The sequence below is a fragment of the Molothrus ater genome, chromosome 2 (assembly GCF_012460135.2).
Source record: "Molothrus ater isolate BHLD 08-10-18 breed brown headed cowbird chromosome 2, BPBGC_Mater_1.1, whole genome shotgun sequence".
NCBI classification, from domain to species: Eukaryota; Metazoa; Chordata; class Aves; order Passeriformes; family Icteridae; genus Molothrus; species Molothrus ater.
The window spans coordinates 116,451,529-116,473,550 of NC_050479.2; the positions used below are offsets into that span (position 1 = coordinate 116,451,529).

Here is a 22,022-nt window from a genome sequence, read left to right on the forward strand (position 1 = left end):
AGCAGCAAGAAAGGCCAAAAAAAGCCCAAAAAAAGCCCAAAAAAGGCAGCAAGAAAGGCCAAAAAAAGCCCAAAAAAAGCAGCAAGAAAGGCCAAAAAAAGCCCAAAAAAAGCAGCAAGAAAGGCCAAAAAAAGCCCAAAAAAAGCCCAAAAAAAGCAGCAAGAAAGGCCAAAAAAAGCCCAAAAAAAGCCCAAAAAAAGCAGCAGGAAAGCCCAAAAAAAGCCCAAAAAAAGCAGCAAGAAAGGCCAAAAAAAGCCCAAAAAAGGCAGCAAGAAAGGCCAAAAAAAGCCCAAAAAAAGCCCAAAAAAAGCCCAAAAAAGGCAGCAAGAAAGGCCAAAAAAAGCCCAAAAAAAGCAGCAAAAAAAGCCCAAAAAAGCCCAAAAAAAGCAGCAAGAAAGGCCAAAAAAAGCAGCAAAAAAAGCAGCAAGAAAGGCCAAAAAAAGCCCAAAAAAAGCCCAAAAGGAGCAGCAAGAAAGGCCAAAAAAAGTCCAAAAAAAGCAGCAAGAAAGGCCAAAAAAAGCCCAAAAAAGCCCAAAAAAAGCCCAAAAAAAGCAGCAAGCAAGGCCAAAAAAAGCCCAAAAAAAGCAGCAAAAAAGGCCAAAAAAGCAGCAAGAAAGGCCAAAAAAGGCCGAAATGCTGCATGGGCGCGTGTGTGTGCTGTGCCTTGCACGTCCATAGGGATTGACCTGAATGACCCAGAAATGGCTGCATTTGGTGTCTATGGCACAGTCTGACATTCATGGCACATCCTGACATTTATGGCATGTTCTGACATTCATGGCACATCCTGACATTCATGGCACATCCTGACATTCATTGCACATCCTGACATTCATGGCACATCCTGACATTCATGGCACATCCTGACATTCATGGCACATCCTGACATTCATTGCACATCCTGACATTCATGGCACATCCTGACATTCATTGCACATCCTGACATTCATGGCACAGTCTGACATTCATGGCACATCCTGACATTCATGGCACAGTCTGACATTCATGGCACAGTCTGACATTCATGGCACATCCTGACATTCATGGCACATCCTGACATTTATGGCACGTTCTGACATTCATGGCACATCCTGACATTCATGGCACATCCTGACATTCATTGCACATCCTGACATTCATGGCACATCCTGACATTCATGGCACATCCTGACATTTATGGCACATCCTGACATTCATGGCACAGTCTGACATTCATGGCACAGTCTGACATTCATGGCACATTTATTCTGGTTGTGCCTTCTCACATGGGGCAGTTTGCTCATGCTCTTGCCTTGGGCTGATGACAGGATCACAGCAGGAAATGGAGGCCAATCCCAATATTTTGTAAGCAGAACAATTCAGCCCCAGAGTTTTTGGCCTTTGGTTTCCAGCGGTAGATTTGCTGTGTGTGCAATGCTGGGGCTCCCATGGCCAGGCCGTGCCCATGAACGATGGAAACTCTGGGTGCTTCTCTAGACATGTGCAATATCTGCCCTGCTGTGTGCCCCTGGCACTGCCGGCTCTCCCTGGCACAGCCAGGCCGTGCCCATGAACGATGGAAACTCTGGGTGCTTCTCTAGACATGTGCAATGTCTGCCTTGCTGTGTGCCCCTGGCACTGCCGGCTCTCCCTGGCACAGCCAGGCCGTGATTTTATCCCGGCCTCAGTCACAGGCACTGCAATGGCTCTGGGGCACTTCAGGAATATTGTTCTGCTGCTCTGGCACACAACTGCTCAAATACACGCGGATGGCGTGCAAGGCACCGCCTGTGGCTTTTGTTCTGCCTCTTCTTTCTTGTTTTCCTTTTTTCTGCCAGGCAGAAAGGCAGCGACACATTGGAAATGACATTGTCCCCATCATATTTCAGGAAGGTGCAGAGTCTTCTCCAGCACTCCAGCCATCCAGGATTCCCTCTCATTTTACACCCATCCTTTTCCTGACATTTTCTAACTTTTCTTTTTTTTTAAGATTTTAATTCTGCCCTGAATTCCTCCCTCTCTGCTGTTTATGGAAGTGAAAATTATTTTCCCAACAGAGTTGCATTCTTGCATTCTTGCCCTTCAGCTTCCTAACTAGGAGTTTCCAAGTCTGCAACATCAAGCAGTGTTTGTTAAATCCCTCAGAAGATAAGGGAAAACCGGGAATGGGAGTTTGAAATACTTTTATTGAAAGCATTTATTTGTGTCCTTTCACAAATCTAATTTTATACCTTTTCAAAAAATACAAAGTTATAAATACATTTCTCTTGCTTTTGTAAATTACTTTGGCATTAAATTTTGGCATTTTACTCAATATTGCCTTTCAATGTTTAGATGCTGTTTCTTTTAAATTTGGATTTTGGATCAGTATTTGTCAAATGTTTCAGACTATTTACCGTCCATGCTCCAGTTTTTTAACAGCCTGTGGTTTGCAGACTTTTGGTTGAAAGCATTTTGCAGACGATGTGATTGCAAAAAGCAGCAGCCAATATCTTGGAATTCCCATGGGCTCACAGTAGCAGTAACCTGTAGAGCCCAGCCTGGCCCGTGTCAGACCGGATGGAACGGAATGAGGAGAAATGAATTCAAAGAAGAAAACTCTCATTTCTGTCTCAACTCTGTTGCTGAGTTGGAAAAAGTTATCACAGAGCTTAAGACTTCCACATCTCGTTCTCAGGCAGTGAATGTTCCTAGAACCCACTTGCTAGGGGTGAACGGAAATGAACAAAGTTGGAAAGAATAATAAAAATCTTTACTTATCAAAGGAACCTAAATACTAAGAAGAATCGTTTACCACATCAAGGTAGCTCTGCAATAGAGCATCGGCCTTAGTAGAACTTGCACTGGGAATCGGGCGGGACGCGGCAGCGGGAGAGCCCCGAGCCGGGCGAGCTGAACGTGAGGCGGCGGCGCTTGCCCGCCCGCCCTCAGGGAGCCGAGCCGAGGCGAGCGGAGCCGAGGCGCGCCGAAGGCACAGAGCGGCTGGGAGTTGGGCCGAAGCGAGGCGAGCTCTGCCGAAGAGGCGAATGCAGGCGCCAAGAGCCGAGTTGAGGCGACAAGAGCCGACTCGAGCCGAGCGTCTCCGGAGCGAGCCGAGCTCCGCCGAGCGCAGCATCCCGGGCAGGGCGAGGCGCCGGGCCGGGCTCGGGGTGCAGCCGGGGCTCTGGGGGGCTTCCCCGCCTGTCCCTCTCTCTAGCCCTCCTTCCTTCTCCCCGTATTCGCCTTCTCTCGCTCCCTTTCCCCCATTCCCTCTCCCCCCACAAACCCGGCTCCTTCCTGTCCTGTCCCTAGCCCGCTACTCCCTTCTGTTCCCCCTCTCTCCTTCCTCTGCCCAGCCTCCCTGTACCCTCGTCCCGGGCTTTCCCTTCCCGTCCCGCTTTCCTGCGCAGCCCGAGCTCCCTCGCCGCCCTTTCTCATGCCCTGCTCTCGCTCCTCTCTTCCCGTGCCCCCTTTCCTTCTTTGCCCCGCAGCCGCGGGGCTCGGGCTGCCGGAGAATAAAGCCCCGAGGGCCGGAGCCCGGCGGCCCTGGGCCCTTGCAGGAGTCCCCGCGCGGGGCCGGAGGCTCTCGGCGGATCCCCCCGTGCCGCTCAAGCAGCCCGGCCGACAGCGCCGGAGCTGCGGCTTTGCCGGCATCGCGCTGAGAGCGGCCCCCGCCCTGTGCCGGGCCGTCCCCGCCGTCTGTGCCGCTCCCTCTCTCGCTGCCCCCGGCCCGTGACAGCGAGGCTGGGCAGGAACCTCAAGCCTTCTGGGGGCTGCCCCCGCTTTCTTGTTGCAGCAGAATCCCTTGCTGGGGCCATGCACGTGTGGGAAGGGCTTGGGGGAAGCGCTGCGCTGCTGTCCAGGGCAGTCGGATTCGTTCTGAGCCTTCTTTGGGGGTCAGGAAAAGGCGGGGGGGGGTGAAGACTCGGGGCTCTGATGCCGTTGGGGGCACCCCGAGGTGCCCAGGAGAGGGAGCCCCACTGCGGTGCAGGAGCAGGTGGGGGGCGGGCGAGGGGCGGGGGTCACGCTGGGTGCCGTCCCCCAGAGGGACCCAAAGCTGCCACCAAATGCGCAGGGAAATTGCATTCCAATGTCTTGGGACAGAGGCTCATGGGAAGTTTTCTCAGCTATCCAAGGCACGGAGCCCTGGAGCCAAGTCAGCCTGAGCTGCTGCGTGCTTGCTGTGAGCCTTGAGGTGAGCGCGCATCATTGCGGGCTTGGGATCGATTGAAATGCACTAAGGAAACCAGCTCTGGGGAGGGAGGGAGGGAGGGAGGGAAATGCTCTCTTAACATGTGCCAATGCTTCTGTCAAACTCATCAGGGCAGGACAGCGTTCAGACTGAAAGCGTAAGAAGATGTGGAGTGAGACAGAATCTGACAGGAGCACCGGACTCACAAGTGCACGAATTTTGCTTTTGGCTTGGATTTAAACTCAGAAATTGTAAGGAATTTGGGAAGGAGAAGGGACATTCCAGAAGGAAAAGAAGAAAAAGAAGTTGTTGTTGTTACAGCCCTGGCAAAATCTTTGGTTCTAGCTAATAAAGGAAGTTAGTTGAGATTAAAAAAAAAGAAAAAAACGTGGGTTTTTTCCTTCACTGTTGTATTCGTTGGTGGTAGATGGTGTGTTGTTTTATTTCTTGGTCTTATTAACTCTGTGTAAATAGTTTTTTGAGTGAAGCTACCTTTCTGGATGGGTTGGTTTGTATTTGAGGTAGGATTAATTTCAAGAGGTTTCTTTCCTAGACTTCTGGTAGGTATTCCTGGGATTTTGGTTTTGTTTACTGTATGTATCAACAGAGAGATTTGGTAGGGCCAGCTGGGCTGCTGGAGTTTTGGGTGTTAATTTATTAAATGGCTTTTGTTAAACACAGAATAATTATGTAAGTTAACAGCAAATTACCCAATTTATCTAGGTATGCTACCTAAACACAATGCTTTATGTTTTACCATTTTTCTATTCTTCTGCTCCAAGTAGTTGTGTCAAAAAAGAAAGCACTGCTATTTTTCTGAAGAGCTTTCTTCTATAACAAGGCCTTTATTCCCTTTGAATTTGAGTCAGAGGAGCCAAACAGCTGCAGCTGCTCTGGGGGCTTTTATACCCGGTGGGATTAGCCCCCTCCCTTTTCCCAGGCATCATGGGAATGGGAGGCGGGCACCATCAGGGGTATATTAACCCCAGCCTTTGCTGAGGGGCTTCATTCCCTCTCTGGGATGTGCTGGGGTAAGGGCTCTCCCGTCATTTCAGTGAAGAGGCTCTTTCAGCTTATCTCAGCCTGTTTTCAGCAGGTGTTTCTGGGCATCTAAAGCAACAGAGAAGATCCTGTGAAGAAAACAGCATGGAATACAGGGAGTATTTAAGGTGACGATTTCGGATTTTGTGTTTAGGGGTGATAAAGCGCATTTGCAATTTCTGGTTTTGTTCTTGTTTTGTGTTTTTATTGTTTTTAGGAGGTGCACAGCTTCCAGAGATCCCAGGTTGTGTCAAGCACAGCACTTCTTTCAGCAGATTCATCATGTCACAGGAGGCATCTGCCCAGTGTCAAAAATGATGTTTGAGAGTGAGGCTTCAGGTGAGTTGAGGTTTGTGACTGGGAGAGGGAGGGTGAGCAGGTATCCAGTTAGGAGTTATTGGGGGGCAGGGGGGTTTGCAGGCAGCAGGGTGAGAAAGGGTGTTTATTTGAGGCCCCCCCCCCCCCCCCCCACACAAGGCTTTTCAGAAGCATAGCAGAGGCATTCCCATGTCTTCCTCACACAAGGTCATCCACTGCACTCACAGGAATGCCATTTAACTTTGCTTTTCTCTAACCCAGGTGCCACTGATAATAAAGGTCACACCCTTGGAATCAGGATGAAGCTGGAGCCTGAAGGAGCCAGGCACACTCAGGAGAGGGCAAGTAGCTGACTCGCTGGGATTTGGCCCACATAACTCTGTACTCATACTTTGGTTTTGATTTTCTTTATTGTAGCTGACCGAGAGGCTAAGAGGCGATCACGGGGCCCTCCGAGGCAGACTCATTTCAGGTGCAACGTGGATTCACATCACCGATCATCCAAAAGATAAGTCAGGGGCCACGGCCCGGAGATGGGAGAGTAGAGGGTTGGGAGTTCTTGGGATAGATTGAAAAATTAGCAGAGGGAAAAGCAATCTTCTCCAAAAGGCCTCTTAGGACAGCTCAAGGGAGAGACTCCACATTTGATGGCAGCGTGCAGGTGGGCAGGGCAGAGCAGTTCCGGTCCATGTCATGTTGTCCGGTGTACCGTGTTACCTAGTGTGTCTTTGGGGTCCCTTTGGTCAGATATCTCTCCCTTTTCCCCTCGAGGCTCTCACCACAAGCCTAATGTGTCATGTTTAACGTCCCCCGGTTTGTCGCGTTCGGTGTCATGGGTGTCCGCACGCGTTTGTGCCGGAGCTGCTCTGCCCTGCCGCATAACCTGCTGCAACAGGAGAAGTCCCGGGGACTTGGAATTTGTGATGTGGGGTGTAGTTGGACTCTAGGTGGGATTTGTCGATGGACACAAGATATCTGGAGCTCTTAAGTTATCCCGCAGCCCTTTGACTTTTGTCCTAACTCTTTTTCAGATTCAGATAGATTAAATCTATGCCAGAGGTACCCATCCCGGGTGAGGGGTTTCTCCCGAGCAGGTGAGGCACCATTTGTCTCTGCCGAGGAAGTGTAAATGGTGTCTGTGTTACAGCACTGTTCTTTGTCTTTCTTTTTAGGAAGTCAAAGCAGAGAGCAGCAGTCAAGGCTGAGTGGGCAAGGTGAGCATTGAGTAGCGTACAGAAGCAGTGGTTATTGCTCAAGTCTCACTCTCTGGTGCAACTACAAGCATCCATTCTCGTTTGTGCGATTTAGGCAATCGACTCGGCGTATGTCCGGCCCCTGTCACCAACCGGCCGATGCACCGGGTTTCCTGCAAATATGAGCTCCATGGAAGTATTACAGGACTCTGTGATGATGAAGCCTTCAAATTTTCTATTTCACGGTCCCATCCGAGGAGCCCTCGGGAGCGGCCGAGGAGTTGCGGTGAGCGGAGGAGGTAGGGAGGAGGGGGGAGGCTCAACTCAGGTCACAGCAATGGCAAATCACCTCGTCTCCACTTTACCCAGGCGCACCCTGCGACAACGGCGTCGGCCTCCAAGCGAGCCCGAAGCGTGCAGCCCGAGGAGCCGAGCATTCTTAGGAGAAGGGTGAGTAGCAGACTTGTCGTGTTTTGGCTGCCATGCTGCTAAGATCGTGCACTCACGTTTGGTTTCCTTTCTCTTGGCAGACTAAGAGAACAATAGCCCGTGTCAGCAGGGACTTCCCAGACGGTGCATCCGCTTCCTATCGAAGCTGACACGCATCGGCACACCCACCCGTCCGAGAGATAAGTAGAGGGCTGCAACCCACATAGGGGCTGAAAGTGGGGTGCTGGGTTGGGACTCTCTGGGGGGGGGGGGTGTTGAGTCAGCTCTGGAGATGAGGGTAGCCAAGAAGTGGGCCCTTAGGCCCATTAAAGGAAAGTCTCACTTTTGATCACAGTGCTGAGGTGCACAGGGCAGAGCAGTCCCGACGTGTATCGTGTCACTTGTCTATCGTGCATTATGTGTTGTTTGCATATCTCGGGTCTTTTACCTTAGGCCTTTGAGGGGCCTAGCAGAAACCCTGACATCATTCTTAGCATCTGTGATATCAGCATTCCTTGCCCCGGCACCCAGGCCATAGATGCGATTCTGATACCTGTCTGAGCTCCGCAATCAAAAGTTCTCTCTTTGGAAGCATCCAGTCAGATGTCTTGTCTTGTCAGGTCTTTTTCTGAGCTGTATGGATAGCTATGCCCTGCCAGGATCCATTATGGTGGATTACGACTTGTAAGAATCTGAGGTTAGGGAGAGGATTCTGACCATAGGATTCCTGGGCATTCATCTTTGCAGTTCTTGAAATAAATCATTCAGTTAGGATCTTCTTCCTCCAGGGTTCTCTGAGCCTCACCATCTCACCATCGGTCTCACCTCGATCATCTCCTTTTGCATTCTCTCAGTCCTTGCAGCCATTTTCCTCTCCAAGGGATTTCCGTCCGTGTCTCGTGCCCATTGTTTGTCACGTCCCGTCCATCCCGTGTCACCGGTGTACGCACGCATTTGTGCCGGAGCTGCTCTGCCCTGCTGCATAGCCTGGTGCAATAGGAGAAGTCCCGGGGACTTGATGTTTGTAATGTGGGGTGTAGTTGGACTCTAGCTGGGATGTGTAGATGGACACAAGATATCTGGAGCTCTTAAGTTATCCTGCAGCTCTTTGACTTTCATCCTAACTTTCTTTCAGGTGCAGAAGGATAAAATCCAGGGCAGAGCCCCCCATCCCGGGTGAGGGGATTCCCCCGAGCAGGTGAGGCACCATTTGTCTCTGCTGAGGAAGTGTAAATGGTGATTGTGTTACAGCACTGTTCTTTGTCGTTCTTTTTAGGAAGTAAGTCCAGACACCAGTAGTCAAGGTGAGCAGTGGAGAGAAGTAGTTGTTATTGCTCCGGTCTCAGTGTCTGGTGCAGCTCTAAGTTTCCATTCTCTTTTTTTGTGGTTTAGGCAATCCACTCGGAGCCTGCCGAGCCCCCGTCACCAGCCGGCCGATGCACCGGGTTCCCTGCACGTGTGAGCCCTGTGGATGCGTTACAGGACCTGGTGATGAAGCCCAGAACTTTTCTATTTAAAGGTGCCATCCAGGTGGCCTTGGGCACCTGCCAAGGAGTTGGGGTGAGTCGGGGAAGTAGGGAGGAGGAGTGATGGTCCCCTCAGGTTTCAGCCATGCCAAATCACCTCATCTCCTCTTAACCCAGGCACCCCCTGTGACGACGGCCTCGGTCTCCGAGCGTGCCCGAAGTGTGCGGCCCGAGCAGCTGAGCGTTCTTAGGAGCACGGTGAGTAGCAGACTTGTGGGGTTTTGGCCGATGGGCTGCCGAGATTGGGCACTGATGTTTGGTTTTCTTTAATACAGCTGTCTAAGAGACACCAGCCCGGTGCCAGCAGGAGCTTCCCGGCTGACGAGGTGGCCTTTCTTCGCACCCGAGACCGGCATCCCCAGATGTGCGAGAGATAAGTAGAGGGCCACGACCCACAGAGGGGATGAAAGCAGGGTGCTGGTTTGGGAATTACTGGGAGGGGTTTTTCAGTCCACTTCGGAGGTGGCGGTGTCCCTGAAGCGGCCCCTTAGGCCCCATAAAAGCAAAGCCTGACTTTGGATCACAGTGCTGAGGTGCGCAGGGCAGAGCAGTCCTGGTGTGTATTGTGTCACTTGTCATTTGTGTATTATGTGTTGTTTGCATATGTCATGTCTTTTCCCTGAGCCCTTTGAGGGGCCTGTCAGAAACCCTGGCATCATTGTTAGCATCTGTGCTCTCTGCATTCCTCGGCCTGGCACCCAGGCCATAGAACTTTTGACTCGGGATCTCAGACAGGCATCAGACTCTCTTGTCTCTTTAGAAGCATCCGGTCGGATGTCTTTTCAGGTCTTGTTCTGAGCTGTATGGACAGCTATGCCCCGCCAGGATCCATTATGGCGGACTTGGACTTGAAAGAACGTGAGGGCAGGTAGAGGCTTCTGGCCGTAGGATTCTCGGGCATCCATCTTTGCAGTTCTTGGAATAAATCATTCAGTTAGCATCTTCTTCCTCCAGGTTTCTCTGAGCCTCATCAGCTCACCATCGGTCTCTCCTCGGTCATCTCCTTTTGCATTCTCTCAGTCCTCGCAGCCATTTTCCTTGCCAGGAGATTTCTGTCCGTGTTGTGTCCCCGTTGTTTGTCATGTCCTGTCTGTCCTGTGTCACGGGTGTGCGCACACACATTTGTGCCGGAGCTGCTCTGCCCTGCCGCATAGCGTGGTGCAATATGAGAAGTCCTGTGGACTTGAAGTTTGTAATGTGGGGTGTAGTTGGACTCTAGGTGGGATTTGTAGATGGACACAGGATATCTGGAGCTCTTAAGAGCCAGACTGTTGCAGGATAACTTGTCCTAACTTTTTTTTTCAGATTCAGATGGATTAAATGTGTGCCAGAGGGCCCCATCCTGGGTGAGTGGTTTCCCCCAACCAGGTGAGGCACCGTTTATCTCTGCAGCAGAAGTGTTTGTGGTGACTCTGTTACAGCTCTGTTCTTTGTCTTTCTTTTTAGGAAGTAAATCTGGGTACCAGCAGTCAAGGTGAGCAGTGGAGAGAAGTAGTTGTTATTGCTCAGCTCTCAGTGTCTGGTGCAGCTCTAAGTTTCCATTCTCTTTTTTTGTGGTTTAGGCAATCCACTCGGAGCCTGCCGAGCCCCCGTCACCAGCCGGCCGATGCACCGGGTTCCCTGTACGTGTGAGCCCTGTGGATGCGTTACAGGACCTGGTGATGAAGCCCAGAACTTTTCTATTTCAAGGTGCCATCCAGGTGGCCTTGGGCACCTGCCAAGGAGTTGGGGTGAGTCGGGGAAGTAGGGAGGAGGAGCGAGGGTCCACTCAGGTTTCAGCCATGCCAAATCACCTCATCTCCTCTTAGCCGAGGCACCCCCTGTGACGACGGCCTCGGTCTCCGAGCGTCCCCGAAGCGTGCGGCCCGAGCAGCTGAGCGTTCTTAGGAGCACGGTGAGTAGCAGACTTGTGGGGTTTTGGCCGATGGGCTGCCGAGATTGGGCACTGATGTTTGGTTTTCTTTAATACAGCTGTCTAAGAGACACCAGCCCGGTGCCAGCAGGACCTTCCCAGCTGACGAGGTGGCCTTTCTTCGCACCCGAGACCGGCATCCCCAGATGTGCGAGAGATAAGTAGAGGGCCACGACCCACAGAGGGGATGAAAGCAGGGTGCTGGTTTGGGAATTACTGGGAGGGGTTTTTGTTTCCCCTTCGGAGGTGGCGGTGTCCCTGAAGCGGCCCCTTAGGCCCCATAAAAGCAAAGCCTGACTTTGGATCACAGTGCTGAGGTGCGCAGGGCAGAGCAGTCCTGGTGTGTATTGTGTCACTTGTCTTTTGTGTTTTATGTGTTGTTTGCATATGTCATGTCTTTTCCCTGAGCCCTTTGAGGGGCCTGTCAGAAACCCTGGCATCATTGTTAGCATCTGTGCTCTCTGCATTCCTCGGCCTGGCACCCAGGCCATAGAACTTTTGACTCGGGATCTCAGACAGGCATCAGACTCTCTTGTCTCTTTAGAAGCATCCGGTCGGATGTCTTTTCAGGTCTTGTTCTGAGCTGTATGGACAGCTATGCCCCGCCAGGATCCATTATGGCGGACTTGGACTTGAAAGAACGTGAGGGCAGGTAGAGGCTTCTGGCCGTAGGATTCTCGGGCATCCATCTTTGCAGTTCTTGGAATAAATCATTCAGTTAGCGTCTTCTTCCTCCAGGTTTCTCTGAGCCTCATCAGCTCACCCTCGGTCTCTCCTCGGTCATCTCCTTTTGCATTCTCTGTCCTCGCAGCCATTTTCCTTGCCAGGAGATTTCTGTCCGTGTTGTGTCCCCCTTGTCTGTCACGTCCTGTCCTGTGTCACGGGTGTGCGCACACACATTTGTGCCGGAGCTGCTCTGCCCTGCCGCATAGCGTGGTGCAATAGGAGAAGTCCCGGGGACTTGAAGTTTGTAATGTGGGGTGTAGTTGGACTCTAGGTGGGATTTGTAGATGGACACAGGGTATCTGGAGCTCTTAAGTTATCCTGCAACAGTTTGACTCTTGTCCTAACTTTTTTTTCAGATTCAGATGGATTAAATGTGTGCCAGAGGGCCCCATCCTGGGTGAGTGGTTTCCCCTGAGCAGGTGAGGCACCGTTTATCTCTGCAGCAGAAGTGTATGTGGTGACTCTGTTACAGCTCTGTTCTTTGTCTTTCTTTTTAGGAAGTAAATCTGGGTACCAGCAGTCAAGGTGAGCAGTGGAGAGAAGTAGTTGTTATTGCTCCGGTCTCAGTGTCTGGTGCAGCTCTAAGTTTCCATTCTCTTTTTTTGTGGTTTAGGCAATCCACTCGGAGCCTGCCGAGCCCCCGTCACCAGCCGGCCGATGCACCGGGTTCCCTGCACGTGTGAGCCCTGTGGATGCGTTACAGGACCTGGTGATGAAGCCCAGAACTTTTCTATTTCAAGGTGCCATCCAGGTGGCCTTGGGCACCTGCCAAGGAGTTGGGGTGAGTCGGGGAAGTAGGGAGGAGGAGCGAGGGTCCACTCAGGTTTCAGCCATGCCAAATCACCTCATCTCCTCTTAACCCAGGCACCCCCTGTGACGACGGCCTCGGTCTCCGAGCGTGCCCGAAGCGTGCGGCCCGAGCAGCTGAGCGTTCTTAGGAGCACGGTGAGTAGCAGACTTGTGGGGTTTTGGCCGATGGGCTGCCGAGATTGGGCACTGATGTTTGGTTTTCTTTAATACAGCTGTCTAAGAGACACCAGCCCGGTGCCAGCAGGAGCTTCCCGGCTGACGAGGTGGCCTTTCTTCGCACCCGAGACCGGCATCCCCAGATGTGCGAGAGATAAGTAGAGGGCCACGACCCACAGAGGGGATGAAAGCAGGGTGCTGGTTTGGGAATTACTGGGAGGGGTTTTTCAGTCCACTTCGGAGGTGGCGGTGTCCCTGAAGCGGCCCCTTAGGCCCCATAAAAGCAAAGCCTGACTTTGGATCACAGTGCTGAGGTGCGCAGGGCAGAGCAGTCCTGGTGTGTATTGTGTCACTTGTCTTTTGTGTTTTATGTGTTGTTTGCATATGTCATGTCTTTTACCTTAGGCCTTTGAGGGGCCTGTCAGAAACCCTGGCATCATTGTTAGCATCTGTGCTCTCTGCATTCCTCGGCCTGGCACCCAGGCCATAGAACTTTTGACTCGGGATCTCAGACAGGCATCAGACTCTCTTGTCTCTTTAGAAGCATCCGGTCGGATGTCTTTTCAGGTCTTGTTCTGAGCTGTATGGACAGCTATGCCCTGCCAGGATCCATTATGGCGGACTTGGACTTGAAAGAACGTGAGGGCAGGTAGAGGCTTCTGGCCGTAGGATTCTCGGGCATCCATCTTTGCAGTTCTTGGAATAAATCATTCGGTTAGCGTCTTCTTCCTCCAGGTTTCTCTGAGCCTCATCAGCTCACCATCGGTCTCGGTCATCTCCTTTTGCATTCTCTCAGTCCTCGCAGCCATTTTCCTTGCCAGGAGATTTCTGTCCGTGTTGTGTCCCCGTTGTTTGTCATGTCCTGTCTGTCCTGTGTCACGGGTGTGCGCACACACATTTGTGCCGGAGCTGCTCTGCCCTGCCGCATAGCCTGGTGCAATAGGAGAAGTCCCGGGGACCTGGACTTTGTAATGTGGGGTGTAGTTGGACTCTAGGTGGGATTTGTAGATGGACACAGGATATCTGGAGCTCTTAAGAGCCAGACTGTTGCAGGATAACTTGTCCTAACTTTTTTTTTCAGATTCAGATGGATTAAATGTGTGCCAGAGGGCCCCATCCTGGGTGAGTGGTTTCCCCCAACCAGGTGAGGCACCGTTTATCTCTGCAGCAGAAGTGTTTGTGGTGACTCTGTTACAGCTCTGTTCTTTGTCTTTCTTTTTAGGAAGTAAATCTGTGTACCAGCAGTCAAGGTGAGCAGTGGAGAGAAGTAGTTGTTATTGCTCAGCTCTCAGTGTCTGGTGCAGCTCTAAGTTTCCATTCTCTTTTTTTGTGGTTTAGGCAATCCACTCGGAGCCTGCCGAGCCCCCGTCACCAGCCGGCCGATGCACCGGGTTCCCTGTACGTGTGAGCCCTGTGGATGCGTTACAGGACCTGGTGATGAAGCCCAGAACTTTTCTATTTCAAGGTGCCATCCAGGTGGCCTTGGGCACCTGCCAAGGAGTTGGGGTGAGTCGGGGAAGTAGGGAGGAGGAGTGATGGTCCACTCAGGTTTCAGCCATGCCAAATCACCTCATCTCCTCTTAACCCAGGCACCCCCTGTGACGACGGCCTCGGTCTCCGAGCGTGCCCGAAGCGTGCGGCCCGAGCAGCTGAGCGTTCTTAGGAGCACGGTGAGTAGCAGACTTGTGGGGTTTTGGCCGATGGGCTGCCGAGATTGGGCACTGATGTTTGGTTTTCTTTAATACAGCTGTCTAAGAGACACCAGCCCGGTGCCAGCAGGAGCTTCCCGGCTGACGAGGTGGCCTTTCTTCGCACCCGAGACCGGCATCCCCAGATGTGCGAGAGATAAGTAGAGGGCCACGACCCACAGAGGGGATGAAAGCAGGGTGCTGGTTTGGGAATTACTGGGAGGGGTTTTTGTTTCCCCTTCGGAGGTGGCGGTGTCCCTGAAGCGGCCCCTTAGGCCCCATAAAAGCAAAGCCTGACTTTGGATCACAGTGCTGAGGTGCGCAGGGCAGAGCAGTCCTGGTGTGTATTGTGTCACTTGTCTTTTGTGTTTTATGTGTTGTTTGCATATGTCATGTCTTTTACCTTAGGCCTTTGAGGGGCCTGTCAGAAACCCTGGCATCATTGTTAGCATCTGTGCTCTCTGCATTCCTCGGCCTGGCACCCAGGCCATAGAACTTTTGACTCGGGATCTCAGACAGGCATCAGACTCTCTTGTCTCTTTAGAAGCATCCGGTCGGATGTCTTTTCAGGTCTTGTTCTGAGCTGTATGGACAGCTATGCCCCGCCAGGATCCATTATGGCGGACTTGGACTTGAAAGAACGTGAGGGCAGGTAGAGGCTTCTGGCCGTAGGATTCTCGGGCATCCATCTTTGCAGTTCTTGGAATAAATCATTCAGTTAGCGTCTTCTTCCTCCAGGTTTCTCTGAGCCTCATCAGCTCACCCTCGGTCTCTCCTCGGTCATCTCCTTTTGCATTCTCTGTCCTCGCAGCCATTTTCCTTGCCAGGAGATTTCTGTCCGTGTTGTGTCCCCCTTGTCTGTCACGTCCTGTCCTGTGTCACGGGTGTGCGCACACACATTTGTGCCGGAGCTGCTCTGCCCTGCCGCATAGCGTGGTGCAATAGGAGAAGTCCCGGGGACTTGAAGTTTGTAATGTGGGGTGTAGTTGGACTCTAGGTGGGATTTGTAGATGGACACAGGATATCTGGAGCTCTTAAGTTATCCTGCAACAGTTTGACTCTTGTCCTAACTTTTTTTTCAGATTCAGATGGATTAAATGTGTGCCAGAGGGCCCCATCCTGGGTGAGTGGTTTCCCCCAACCAGGTGAGGCACCGTTTATCTCTGCAGCAGAAGTGTTTGTGGTGACTCTGTTACAGCTCTGTTCTTTGTCTTTCTTTTTAGGAAGTAAATCTGGGTACCAGCAGTCAAGGTGAGCAGTGGAGAGAAGTAGCTGTTATTGCTCAGCTCTCAGTGTCTGGTGCAGCTCTAAGTTTCCATTCTCTTTTTTTGTGGTTTAGGCAATCCACTCGGAGCCTGCCGAGCCCCCGTCACCAGCCGGCCGATGCACCGGGTTCCCTGCACGTGTGAGCCCTGTGGATGCGTTACAGGACCTGGTGATGAAGCCCAGAACTTTTCTATTTCAAGGTGCCATCCAGGTGGCCTTGGGCACCTGCCGAGGAGTTGGGGTGAGTCGGGGAAGTAGGGAGGAGGAGCGAGGGTCCACTCAGGTTTCAGCCATGCCAAATCACCTCATCTCCTCTTAACCCAGGCACCCCCTGTGACGACGGCCTCGGTCTCCGAGCGTGCCCGAAGCGTGCGGCCCGAGCAGCTGAGCGTTCTTAGGAGCACGGTGAGTAGCAGACTTGTGGGGTTTTGGCCGATGGGCTGCCGAGATTGGGCACTGATGTTTGGTTTTCTTTAATACAGCTGTCTAAGAGACACCAGCCCGGTGCCAGCAGGAGCTTCCCGGCTGACGAGGTGGCCTTTCTTCGCACCCGAGACCGGCATCCCCAGATGTGCGAGAGATAAGTAGAGGGCCACGACCCACAGAGGGGATGAAAGCAGGGTGCTGGTTTGGGAATTACTGGGAGGGGTTTTTGTTTCCCCTTCGGAGGTGGCGGTGTCCCTGAAGCGGCCCCTTAGGCCCCATAAAAGCAAAGCCTGACTTTGGATCACAGTGCTGAGGTGCGCAGGGCAGAGCAGTCCTGGTGTGTATTGTGTCACTTGTCTTTTGTGTTTTATGTGTTGTTTGCATATGTCATGTCTTTTCCCTGAGCCCTTTGAGGGGCCTGTCAGAAACCCTGGCATCATTGTTAGCATCTGTGCTCTCTGCATTCCTCGGCCTGGCACCCAGGCCATAGAACTTTTGACTCGGGATCTCAGACAGGCATCAGACTCTCTTGTCTCTTTAGAAGCATCCGGTCGGATGTCTTTTCAGGTCTTGTTCTGAGCTGTATGGACAGCTATGCCCCGCCAGGATCCATTATGGCGGACTTGGACTTGAAAGAACGTGAGGGCAGGTAGAGGCTTCTGGCCGTAGGATTCTCGGGCATCCATCTTTGCAGTTCTTGGAATAAATCATTCAGTTAGCATCTTCTTCCTCCAGGTTTCTCTGAGCCTCATCAGCTCACCCTCGGTCTCTCCTCGGTCATCTCCTTTTGCATTCTCTCAGTCCTTGTAGCCATTTTCCTTGCCAGGAGATTTCTGTCCTTGTTGTGTCCCCGTTGTCTGTCACGTCCTGTCCTGTGTCACGGGTGTCTGCACACACATTTGTGCCGGAGCTGCTCTGCCCTGCCGCATAGCCTGGTGCAATATGAGAAATCCTGTGGACTTGAAGTTTGTAATGTGGGGTGTGGTTGAACTCTAAGTGCGATGTGTCGATGGACACAAGTTATTTGGAGCTCTTAAGTTATCCTGCAGACCTTTGACTTTCGTCCTAACTTTCTTTCAGATGCAGATGGATAAAATCCAGGGCAGAGCCCCCGATCCTGGGTGAGGGGATTGCCCTGAGCAGGTCAGTCACTGTTTGTTTCTGCAGAGGGAGCATAAATGGTGGCTGTTACAGCAGTGTTCTTTGTCTCTCTTTTTAGGAAGTCATGGCCGAGTGGGTGAGGTGAGCATTGAGTAGCGTACAGAAGCAGTTGTTATTGCTGATGTCTCAGTTTTTGTGCAGTTGTAAGCATCTCCTCTTGTTTTTGTTGTCTTTTAGCTGGTCCACTTGCCATCTATCCTGGCCGAGCATATCCGTGCCAGGTGTGTGCAGGCTTAAGGTATTGTTGCGGCATCCTTGTCAGATTTGGGAGGTTGTGTTTTCACAGTATCTCAGCAAATTTTCTGCTTTGTTTCTTTGCAGGTGCTGTCGCTGCCCTAGGCACGCCCTGGATCAGAGGAGGGCAGGTGAGTCGGAGTTTAGGCAGGCTGACTCCTAGGTGAGCATTACACAGCAGCATGCTAAGCGTGTACCTTTTCTTTTCGCCGGTATCTTCTGGGCACCCTCTGGAGTCAAATCAAGATTTGAGGTGAGCCGGGGCAGTGGTGTGGAGGAGTCCCGGGGATTACTGTTTTTGAGGGCAATAGTCAGGTTTTCTGTTTTGTCTTAGGTACCCTGAGGAGGCTCGTAGCCAAAGCTTGGAAACGGCAGCACCGAAGCACACACGGAGAGCATCTCAACGTCCACGTCCGACCGAGGATGGATTTTGTCCGCTCCTCTTCCAAAAGCTAAGTGTCGGGGCCAGTGGCTGGGAGAAGGGTAAAAACCTTTACTCTCACAGGAGGCCATCAGATGTCAGCTTAGGGGACAGGTCTGTAGGGGGGCGGGCTCTCTGGAAGTAAAGGGAGAGGGTTTCCCCTCAGCCTCGCCAGAGCCTTTGCCGGGCAGGGCAGTTCCGACCCATCTCCACATTTTCGCGTACTTTGTGTCGTCCGCCTTCCTCGACTCGACGTCGTCACGGATCTTTCCCCCGAGGAGCTCGCCTTCACGTCCGGAGCTACGGCCACGGTCACCCGGCAGTCGGCTTCTTTCTCTAGGCTCGCCGAGCCTCTCGAGCATCCTCTTAATTGCTGTGGCACTAACTTGTTTTAACGAGTTCCGTTTCATCATCACGTGCTCTTGTCATAGGGCTTCCTTTCCTTTGGCATCATCAGCCTCTGGCTCATCTTGCGTTAGGAATCTCGGGTCCCTACGGGGACAGTGCCAGGCAGTTGTCACTCGTCTCTGTGTTATGTCGTCTGTGTCTATGTTATGTCGTCTGTGTCTGTGTTATGTAGTCTGTGTCCATTGTCTTACGTGTCACAGGCCTTTGTCACGTCTCGATGCTTTATTGGCACTATTCCGTGCCACATTGCCCATATTCTAGTCACGTTCCTTTCCGGATATCCCTTATTCCGGCATCTTTACATTTTTACTCTTTGAGACAGGAATGTCTCAAAGGGACAAGATGTTCTCATCCGTCTTCCTTCTCACTACCGGCTTTGGTAGTGCCTTTTTTTCCACGCCATTCTCTTGGACTTCTGGAGGAAGCGTCTTACACCCTCCTCATGTGACTGCAGAAGTTCTATAGGTTCTATCTTCTCAAAGGGTATAGGGCTCAAGAATTAGTATCTTCCAGAGAGTTACCTCAAGTCCTGGCTTATACTGTATGTGCTTACATTGCTTGTACCTATGCTGGCTTATACTGTATGTACTTATATTGTGTGTACCTATGTTGGCTTATACTGTATGTACTTACACTCCATGTACACTTGCACTGTATGCGTCGGCTTATATCGTGTGTACTTACGTTGTACCACTTATGGTCGGAGCTGCCCTGCCCTGGCACATAGTCACAGTTAGGTAGAACAGTTATAAAAACTTGACTGTTCATCTGTCTTTTATGGGATTTTGGGTAGAAAATTTATTGGTCCAGAGCGGGGACAAGTCCTAGCTGTCAGATAGCCACTCGTTGACCGCTTCCTGTCGTCTCACAGGTCCCTGAGGCTGCCGATTTCCCCAGAATCTACCATTTGACGTCGAGGAGCGGCAGCCAGAAGAAGCGTGGAAGCGCGTTCTTCAGCGTCTCGAGTAAGAGCCGCAGGGAACGTTTAAATGGGAGGAGTGCGTGAGCATGTGTCTGTGTCTGTCTGTCTGCTCATCTCTGAGTGTGTGAGTGCATGCTGACTGGATTTAACCGTGTGACTTTTGCTTTTCAGGTTTTTCAACTCATTTGTAAATTTAGAGTAAAAAATCCCTAGCCTGGTTCCCCACCGCCACCCCCGGCTGGGTTTTTTTTTTCTTTTTTTTTTTTGCCCCCCGGCTGGGTTTTTTTCCCCGGTCCCGGTCAGTCTGCGAGGCGACGTTCATCGCCAAAGTTTGGGCGTGCACCGTCCAGGGACTGGGTATTTCGTCAGGCAGGAGGATTTTTTGGAGGCTCCTGGGAACCATGTTCCTGAGGACCAAGGATTGCTGGGGTGTAATTTAGCAGTTGTGAGGGGAGGGACGGTGAGTTTGTGTGTAATGTGACGGGGATGTTAATGGTAGATGAGTGCTGTTTTTTGTGTGCTTTTGTTGTTTTGGGTGTCCTGTAACAATAAATCCACAAGTAATGAAAATAGAAAAAGGTTATCATCTTGTGTTAATGTGTGTGTTGTGTTGTATTGCTCTGTATTGCAGTGTGAGCAAAGGGTGAACTCTCTCCTCCTTGCTGTGACACCTGGGCTGGCAGGGATGACACAGTGACCTCGGCCGGCCGATGCTGCCTGTGCCATCACCTGGCACTGACGTGTTTGATGAAAATCCTTTCGCTGGGATTTTTCTCCTGAGAAGCCTCAGAACAGAAATGGAACCAATAACAATCTGGTGGCTGTGGAGTGTGGGCTGGAGATGGTTTAGCAACAGGGGCATCTTGGGTTGGTCTCCTGTGCATTGTTTCTACTTGATGACCAATCATGGTCCAGCGGTGTCGGGGCTGTGATCAGTCCCAGGTTTTTATTATTCATTCCTTTCCAGCTTTCTGATGTCTCCTTGCTCTTTTAGTGTAATTCTAATATCTCATTTTCTTTTAATATAATAGAGATGATAAAATAATATTTCAGCCTTCTGAAAGGGGGAGTCAAGATTCTCATCTCCTCCCTTGTCCTGGAGGACCCTCAAACACCACCACAATCAGCGACCGAGTGGGTTTGTGCGAGCCCCTCAGGAACCCTCGGCCGGTCCTGAGTTGGCAGCCCCGGCACGGCCGAGAGCGGGGAGACACTCTCTGTGCCCCGAGGGTACTGAGGGCACCTGGGCTGGGGGGAGACACTCTCTGTGCCCCGAGGGTACTGAGGGCACCTGGGCTGGGGGGAGACACTCTCTGTGCCCCGAGGGTACTGAGGGCACCTGGGCTGGGGGGAGACACTCTCTGTGCCCCGAGGGTACTGAGGGCACCTGGGCTGGGGGGAGACACTCTCTGTGTGTGCCCCGAGGGTACTGAGGGCACCTGGGCTGGGGGGAGACACTCTCTGTGTGTGCCCCGAGGGTACTGAGGGCACCTGGGCTGGGGGGAGACACTCTCTGTGTGTGCCCCGAGGGTGCTGAGGGCACCTGGCCTGGTCGCCTTTGCAGCACAAGAGACACCAGAGACAGCGGTAGATGATAAAGGGCCGACTCTTAGCAGGGGTTAATGCAAGGTTTTATTAGGAGTCCCATAGGAGCTCCTGCACCTCAGGGGGCTCCTGCCGAGAGTCCCGGGAGCTGTGCCAAGGTTACATTTGAAGGGAGGTGGAAACCGACAGTAGATAACATCCTACCAACCATTAAGTGACCCTAAGGGATGGATGCTGGGGGATAGACATATAGGACAGCGTATGGGGCAAGGCCTGGGGGGCTGACCCCTAGCCTCTGGCTAATCACTCGAGGACTTGGACTGAAACTTCTGGATGGAGGGAATGGGAGGCTGAGTGATTGACAGAGAGGCAGGGTGGGGGTTTGGGGATGATCTCATCCCGGGAGAGGGATAACACAGGTAAAGGGAGGGGGGTACAGTTTGGGATAAACCATTTGGGGAAAATATGAGGATACAAAACAAAATTACTTCAAAGTATTACAAAGTATAAAAATGCACTACAGCAGGTTTGGGCAGCACCAAATAAAATAAAATAAAAAGCTTTAAAAATAGAAAAATTAAAAATAAAAATTAAATGAAAAACAAAATTAAAAAAATAAATGCTTTAAAAATAGAAAAATTAGAAATAAAAAATAAAAATAAAATTAAAAAATAAAATGCTTTAAAAAGAGAAAAATTAAAAATAAAAATTAAATAAAAATAAAATTTAAAAAGTGCTTTAAAAATAGAAAAATGAAAAATAACAATTAAATAAAAAATAAAATTAAATAAATAAAATAAATGCTTTAAAAATATAAAAATTGAAAATAAAAATTTAATACAAACAAAATTTAAAAAATATAATAAATGCTTTAAAAATAGAAAAAATAAATATAAAAATTAAATTAAAAATTAATAAAATTAAAGGGTTTAAAAATAGAAAAATTAAAAATAGAAATAAAAAATAAAATTAAAAAATAAAAAAGGTTTCAAATATAAAATTAAAAATAAAAAGTAAATTAAAAATAAAATTTAACAATAAAGAAGCTTTGAAAATAGAAAAATTAAAAATAAAAATTAAATAAAAAATAAAATTAAAAAAATAAATGCTTTAAAAATGAAAAAATTAAGAATAAAAATAAATAAAAAATAAAATTTAAAAAATCAAAACCTTTGAAAATAGAAAATTTTAAAAATAAAAATTAAATAAAAAACAAAATTAAAAAATAAATGCTTTAAAAATAGAAAAAATAAATATAAAAATTAAAAAAAACCCAAAATTAAAAAATAAATGCTTTAAAAATACAAAAATTAAAAATAGAAAAATAAATAAAAAACGAAATTAAAAAAATAAATGCTTTAAAAATAGAAAACTTAAAAATAAAAAATTAAAAATAAAATTTAAAAAATTAAAAGCTTTAAAAATAGAAAAATTAAAAACAAAAACAAATTAAAAAAATTTAAAAAAGGTTAAAAAATAGAAAAATTGAAAATTAAATAAAAAAATTTTAAAAATCAAATAAATGCTTTTAAAATAGAAAAATTAAAAATAAACATTCAATAAAAAACAAAATTAAAAAATATAATAAATGTTTTAAAAATAAAAGAATTAAATATAAAAATTAAATAAAAAATTAATAAAATAAAATGCTTTTAAAATAGAAAAATTAAAAATAAAAACAAATTTAAAA

At 49.6% G+C, this 22,022-nt stretch overlaps 3 long non-coding RNA genes across 4 annotated transcripts; all 3 read left to right on the plus strand.

Moving 5' to 3' along the window:
- Positions 1 to 6,474: 6,474 nt before the first annotated feature.
- On the plus strand, positions 6,475 to 6,899 carry LOC129046619 (uncharacterized). Its single transcript, XR_008508254.1, has 3 exons — positions 6,475 to 6,603; positions 6,682 to 6,723; positions 6,818 to 6,899. It is a non-coding gene; the product is annotated as an uncharacterized LOC129046619 (long non-coding RNA).
- Positions 6,900 to 6,903: 4 nt separating this feature from the next.
- Positions 6,904 to 7,356, plus strand: LOC118699930 (uncharacterized). Its single transcript, XR_004982149.1, has 3 exons — positions 6,904 to 6,988; positions 7,072 to 7,152; positions 7,233 to 7,356. It is a non-coding gene; the product is annotated as an uncharacterized LOC118699930 (long non-coding RNA).
- An 8,373-nt stretch (positions 7,357 to 15,729) lies between these two features.
- On the plus strand, positions 15,730 to 19,755 carry LOC118699991 (uncharacterized). Of its 2 annotated transcripts, none has more exons than XR_008508252.1 (6): positions 15,730 to 16,883; positions 16,980 to 17,023; positions 17,124 to 17,167; positions 17,273 to 17,289; positions 17,371 to 18,830; positions 19,419 to 19,755. It is a non-coding gene; the product is annotated as an uncharacterized LOC118699991 (long non-coding RNA). The 2 variants fall into 2 exon arrangements; XR_004982162.2 differs by lacking the exon at positions 19,419 to 19,755 and adding an exon at positions 18,959 to 19,054.
- Positions 19,756 to 22,022: the final 2,267 nt, after the last annotated feature.